The sequence below is a fragment of the Chanodichthys erythropterus genome, chromosome 5 (genome assembly GCF_024489055.1).
Source record: "Chanodichthys erythropterus isolate Z2021 chromosome 5, ASM2448905v1, whole genome shotgun sequence".
Taxonomy (NCBI): domain Eukaryota; kingdom Metazoa; phylum Chordata; class Actinopteri; order Cypriniformes; family Xenocyprididae; genus Chanodichthys; species Chanodichthys erythropterus.
The window spans coordinates 5,265,013-5,272,814 of NC_090225.1; positions in this window are offsets into that span (position 1 = coordinate 5,265,013).

Below are 7,802 nucleotides of genomic sequence, written 5' to 3' on the forward strand. Positions count from 1 at the left end.
AAGGAAATGCTAATAGTTTGATTGTTCATCAGCTACACAGGCCATATCAAACAGATCTCATCTACGTTGCCTAGTTTAAGATGATCTCTTGAATATCCACCAAAATATCTGCAGATTTTTTTGAACTGTGATATTAGCATCACTAATGCAACTATGTTAACTTCAGGTTATTATGTCTCTGGCTGAAGCATAATATGATTATTTGCAATGAAAAGTAGATATGATATTAGTCGCTTTGGATACTAATTCATAGCTAGCTACGTGTCAGAAAACTAATATTTACATATGGTAATCTCTCTGTTTTTATTTCAAACTTAAAGTAGCTGCATTTCTGTGTGAATTACCTGCATTCATTTGAGTACTAAACAAACCAAAGCATAGATATCTGAAGGTTACATGAATAGAATTTTGTTTTTTGCTCAAGAATTACCCAGAAGCCATTTACCTGGAATTAGCCTATAATTATACTGTGAAATGTTCTTGACTTGAACTAATAAGCTCTCTGCAATAGATAAAACAAAGAAATGCCAATGTGCCCAAGATAAAAGGGTTCATGTGTATTTTATATATATCGAACAAAAGGAACAGAGCAGCCTTTACAATGCACAAATGTTCAGTGTCCTTTAGTATGAATTAGAATTCATCACTCTCTCGCACATTCAAGACATCTTGCGAATGGCTAGATTTCTGTGAGTGTAATTGCATGACTCATCTGAGCTCCTACGGCTAATCAAGCCATATTTGGAAACCGGCCTGATGGACTTTCTTCAGCAGAAGAGCTCTAGACAGACCTGTCACATAGAGTATCAAATCTAAAGCATTTAAAAACGTACAGTCTTCATAACACAAACCATGCATGCCTTCTCTATTGGTAATAGTCTAAATCAAGCGGCCATTTAGAATGGATTTGTCTTACATTAGGTTTAATCTGATCTCAGAGAAGGGTTGTGAGAAGTACCGACTTCAGTGGTACACAAATTTAAAAAATGTGACGATACCAGCATTTCCCCCTAGCATTTTGAGCGCTATTGAGTGGATTCTTAAAGAAGAGTGCGAAGAGCATCAAAGATGTCTATTTACTAGTCGACAAAGGGCTCGTTCACACAGAACGTGTCCTTGCGTCTAAAAACATGAGACGCAATGCTCAGGAATGATTTTTAAAAAAGCGCAGCGCAGAACGTGAGGGTCTCGAGATGTGCTTTTGAGACGTGATGCAATAACGGCAATAACAAACAAATAAAACAGCTACTGTAAACAAAAGCTCACGACGCTTGCCCCGCCTTCGAGTTCTTCTGATTGGTCCATTGTTTTGGAACTGACAGTAATGAGCAGCGCTGCACGTAAAAGTTGAAATTCTTTTAAAGGTGCCATCAAATTTTTTTTTACAAGATGTAATATAAGTCTAAGGTGTCCCCTGAATGTGTCAGCTCAAAATACCCCATAGATTTTTTTTAAATTAGTTTTTTTAACTGCCTATTTTGAGGCATAATTAGAAATGCGCCGATTCAGGCTGCGGCCCCTTTAATTGCTCACGCTCTCCGCCCCCTCCCAAGCTCTCGACTATATGATTGCATAAACAAAGTTCACACAGCTAATATAACCCTCAAAATGGATCTTTACAAAGTGTTTGTCATGCAGCATGTCTAATCGCATAAGTATGGTGTTTATTTGGATGTTTACATTTGATTCTGAATGAGTTTGATAGTGCTCCGTGGCTAAAGCTAACATTACACACTGTTGGAGAGATTTATAAAGAATAAAGTTGTGTTTATGAATTATACAGACTGCAAGTGTTTAAAAATGAAAATAGTGACGGCTCTTGTCTCCGTGAATACAGTAATAAACAATGGTAACTTTAACCACATTTAACAGTACATTAGCAACATGCTAATGAAACATTTAGAAAGACAATTTACAAATATCACTAAAAATATCATGATATTATGAATTGGGATATCCATTTGACGCTATTGTTCTTGCTTGCTTACCTAGTCTGATGATTCAGCTGTGCACAGATCCAGACGTTAATACTGGCTGCCCTTGTCTAATGCCTCGATCATGGGCTGACATATGCAAATATTGGGGGTGTACATATTAATGATCCCGACTGTTACGCAACAGTCGGTGTTATGTAGAGATTTGCCTGTTCTTCGGAGGTCTTTTAAACAAATGAGATTTACACAAGAAGGAGGAAACAACGGTGTTTGAGACTCACTGTATGTCATTTCCATGTACTGAACTCTTGTTATTCAACTATGCCAAGATAAATTCAATTTTCAATTCGATGGCACCTTTAACTTGACACGTCATCTTAAAATGCGCGGCTCATGTGCGAGGCGCTGCAAAAGACGCAAGCCGCGAGCCTAGCGGTTATACACGTCCGTAAAAGTAGCGCATTGGAATAGAAAAATGCATTCTGTGTGAATGGCCCCTAATCGTCAGTCGACGAGAAGAAGCTTAATTGACCAAAATTTTATTAGTCGTTTAGTCGCAAGAAAAAAAACTTGCTAACAACTGGTCTATATGGTTAATACAGTACATCAGGCAGGACATCCAAACGCTTATTCATCAACATCAAATATGGCTTATCATCTGAAAGTAGTAGTAGTAGCATCTGTAAGTAGTAGCAACAAAACGTGCTTTTGTAAAATAATAAAAGCAAACAGAGTATGCTTTCTGCCGTCTCTCTCTGTGAAGCACGCCACTGGCATATTGGTGCGTCCACTACTGCGGAGATGACGAGTCAGAATCGCCAACTTCATCACTGCAGCGAAAATACAGAAAACACTAGTTTATCAATTAGTTATTAAAATGTCCTTGCTGTTTTTCCTCGACGCATTCATAATCATTACTTCTGTCGGTGCGCTTGAATGCTGATTAGGCTATGAAGGCTTGAAATGTTATTTATTATGATATGGTTTATTAATAAACGTGCGATTAGTCGACTAATTGCTTAAAATGAACAACTACAAGTCGACCAGAAAAATCTTTAGTCCATGGCAGCCCTACTATTTACAACTTGTTTTTGTGGCATTGATCATTGTACATCACAGACATTTCTGTTGAGCGGATGAACACAAAGGCCAATCAGAGGTGTTTAAGAGTCCACACAGCAGCACTCAAAATGCTACGGGGAAATGCTGGTATTGTCGTATTTTTAAAGTCGGTACTTTTCACAACCCTATCTCAGAGTCCTCTTCGATTTGAGAAACAGATGAACAGAGAGCGCAAGCGAAAGTGCCGTGTCTTGACCCGACTCTCAAAAGTCTTTCTCAATCTCCTGTTGTGCTTATGGCTTTTGCTTCTTTTATTTATTAATGCTTCCATGTGGTTTGTCTTTTGCTGGATGTTATCTTGATCATATACTGCTCTGTTGTCTCCCTTTTTGAACATCTGTTATGTACTGTGTTGTGCCCTGTAGCTTAATATATTCTATACATTGTCTTTCATAATGACAGCCTCACAGTTTCAGACTCATGCAACAAGAGCAACCGCCAGATGATAGTAAATATACAGACAGAAAATCTATTTATATTTTTGTATATAAATAGATGGTTATGACAAGAATATCTATTAAACGCAATCTGTTTCATACCTTTAATAATACAGTTCATCTGTGTGAGCGTGTGCATGTGTGTCTCTATGTGTCTCCCACCGTTCACCTCTGTGCGCTCTGCTCTCCACTCAAACTAGGTGTTGTTGTCGTGTCTTCTGTTAGTGCTAACCTTCATGCTATTTACATGTTCATATGTTTTTGTAGCTCTGAACACTGTGAGTAATAAAACAGTGCCTGCAAAAAAAAATTAATAAAATTCTACGCTCTCTCAAACTCTGTTGATGACTTCACATCTTATCAAAATCCCAAAGCGGTAAGATAAAAAAGATGAATGTATTTTCCCTCAGGCGGGCACTCTTGTAATATTGCTTTGTTAATACCACAATTAGCTTTATAATTATTGCCACAAGTGAATGAGCATCAACATTTTCATAAGCATAAATTTAATTTCAGGCATTTATGGATCTTAATTGTTATTTCACACATGAATGTAAGATATGTTACTCCATCTTAGGGACCAGATGACTAAACACTTATATGATAGATCTACAAAATTAAAAAAGTGACTTAAAGAGCCAAATCACCAAAAATGTAAATTATGCCATCTTTTATGTCCTTCCAAACCGTTTTTTTCTTTTCTTTTCTTTTTTTCTGTAAAACACAAAAATAATGAGGCATGAGGGTGAATAAATGATGACATTATTTTCATTTTTGCATTAATTATCCCTTTAAATTGTTGTGGAGCGCTTAAAGGGTTAGTTCACCCAAAAATGAAAATGATGTCATTAATTTCTCACCCTCATGTCGTTCCACACCCGTAAGACCTCCATTCATCTTCGGAACACAGTTTAAGATATTTTAGATTTAGTCCGAGAGCTTTCTGTCCCTCCATTGAAAATGTATGTACGGTAGACTGTCCATGTCCAGAAAGGTAATAAAAACATCATCAAAGTAGCCCATGTGACATCAATGGGTTAGTTAGAAGTTTTTGAAGCATCGAAAATACATTTTGGTCCAAAAATAACAAAAGCTACAACTTTATTCAGCATTGTATTGTCTTCCGGAATCCTTTCCATTGAATTGATTCCATTGAACTGATTCCACTGAACTGATTCCATTGAATCCTTTCATCTGTCGCCGTTGGTAAAATGGAGTTTGGGTTCCTTGCCGCTTTCGCCTTTGGCTTGCTTAGTTGGGGACACTTGACATTTGATATTCAATAGTATTCTTGACATTTATTCAACAGTGCTTCTGATCTGCCTGCATTGACACTATTATTTAAGAGCTGCTGTGCAGCCAAATTATGTACCAGTTATCAATGTAAAGCTGCTTTGACACATTCTGCATAGTAAAAAGCGCTATATAAATAAAGGTGACTTGACTTGACTAATGCACTTTTACGTCGCCATGGTTGTTTTTGACGATTAGGACATCCGCGACATGCACACTTATGCACCATTTTAAAAAATATAGCAATACCAAAATACAAACAATGTAGAATAGCTTGAATACAGCGTGCGTCTCCCTCAGACTGTAAACGAAGCTCGGGCACACAAGATAACACGTCAGCAGCGTCTTACATCAGCAGCGTCACTGCGGAGTCGTGAAGCACACTCCGGAGCAGAAGGGGGCGGTAATGCACCAATAAGCTGGATGCCAATCGCCGTAAAACAGGAAAGAAGAAGAAGAAGAAGCGGAGTCGTGAACGCGAATTGACAACAGACCCGGAAGAGAATACAATGCTGAATAAAGTCGTAGTTTTTGTTATTTTTGGACCAAAATGTATTTTCGATGCTTCAACAAACTCTAACTAACCTCACATTGACTACTTTGATGATGTTTTTATTACCTTTCCGGACATGGACAGTCTACCGTACATACATTTTCAATGGAGGGACAGAAACCTCTCGGACTAAATCTAAAATATCTTAAACTGTGTTCTGAAGATGAACGGAGGTCTTACGGGTTTGGAACGACATGAGGGTGAGTCATTAATGACCCTTTAAAGGGATAGTTTAATTATTTGTGAAATGTTTTTTTTACTTCTCACACATTTGCTAACTTGTGTTTATTGGAATCAATTGTCACAAAAATAGAAAGCCTTTTATTTGAGAGGGATGGTTCATTCCCTCTCACATCCTAACTTCACTCCCTCAGCTCTTTTCTTTAAGTTCTCTCCCTTCTAGACAGTTTAAACACACTCTATATACTTTCCTTCCATTCCCAGGTAGCCATTACAGGCTCTGTGATTATCTTATTTCAGAATGAAGACTGCTGTTTTTAACTGTATGGGAATAGAACAAAACCCTGCCGTCATGAGGATAGACAGTGCATGGGCTGAAGGATGAAAAGAGAACTAAAAGATAATTTTCCTGACAGTTTGGAACTACAGACCATTTCTCAGTCAGGTCTCTTCTCTGTATGCTCAACTGTGATAAGCTCTATCCTTATCACTGCACTGCGAGACAGCTTTGGTTTAATAGTGTTGCTCTTCTCTGCTGAGTAATTGTTTTGTAGCCTCTCTACTTATCGGATGCAGCGCTAGAACTAAAAGATGTGCTTCCTAGTGTACTGTACTGTGAATGACAGAAAATGAAAAGGTATACCGGACACAAAGCTGAGAGAAACATGCTTGAAGAGAAGAAAAGAAAAACTGCTGTAAGCTGAGTGAGATTTTTGCATAGGAACTGTCACAAATCAATATCTCCTTGCAGCCTTGCAGCAACAGTAGCTAAAGCAGCATAAATAAACCATCTTGGACAAGGTGTTGTTTAGTACACACTGCAGATGGTCAAGTTATGATTTTTTTATGTCTCAAACTGTCCTGTTCCCACTTTAAAGGATGTGCTTGTTTCTTCCATACATGACATCAATGCATTTCAAATCCAAGCAACTATTCACCAATATTTCATGAAGAAAACACAGATTGAAAGTATTTTTAGCATGAATACAGAGACAGACCTAAACTTTGATCTCTTAAAACACGCTGAAGATGCAGCGAGTTTATGTGTTTATATAGAATGAAAGAAACGCAAAACCTGCGTGAACTGGCCCAAAGATAACCTTTCTTAAACTTCAGTAAACCCATTGTACTCAACCAACAAATTAGAAAACTCAATAAAAAAGCACTTACCATTGATTATTTTACGAGAAAACAAGCCCTCGCCAAGTTGCCGTCTAATTACGTACATCAATTATTGTGTGATTGCGTAACTCAGGATCTGCACATATCTGAACGTCCACACATGCCCTCAAGTAATTTGACTGGCTGATAAATCTGTAAATCTGAAATTTGATTCTAATTATTTGTACTGTAGAGGGATTCACTTGTGATTCTGAAAACTCATACTTATATTGTAAATGTCAATGAAAAAATTCTAATCATTATACTTCAAGGAGAGAGGTTCAACTGCAATAAAGATGGCGTTACGACATTCCAAATTGTCCCAGATTCAGAAGACTATTGGACAACGGCCTGGTGTCAAGAAGGGCAGAAAAGAAGCCACTTCTCTCCAAGAAAAACATCAAGGACAGACTGAAATTCTGCAGGAAATAAAGGATTGGACTGCAGAAGACTGGTGCAAAGTTATTTTGTCTGATGAAGCCCCCTTCTGAGTGTTTGGGAATTCTGCCCAAAGACTGCCATGCATTGCTTGACATTAAAGGGTTAGTTCACCCAAAAATGAAAATTATGTCATTAATGACTCACCCTCATTGACCTCCATTCATCTTTGGAACGCAGTTTAAGATATTTTAGATTTAGTCCGAGAGCTTTCTGTCCCTCCATTGAAAATGTTTGTACGGTAGACTATCCATGTCCAGAAAGGTAATAAAAACATCATCAAAGTTGTCCATGTGACATCAGTGGGTTAGATAGTATTTGTTGAAGCATCGAAAATACATTTTGGTCCAAAAATAACAAAAACTACGACTTTATTCAGCATTGTCTTCTCTTCTGGAATCATTTCCATTGAATTGATTCAATTGAATTGATTCCATTGAACTGATTCCATTGAATCATTTCATCTGTCGGCGTTGGTAATGCACTTTTACGTCGCAGTGGTTGTTTTTGGCGATTAGGACATCCGTGACATTATGAAGCATTGAAAATACATTTTGGTCAAAAATAACAAAAACTACGACTTTATTCAGCTTTGTATTCTCTTCCGGGCCTGTTGTCAATCCACGTTCACAACTCCGCTTCTTCTTTCCTGTTTTACGGTGGTTGGCATCCAGCATTGGTGCA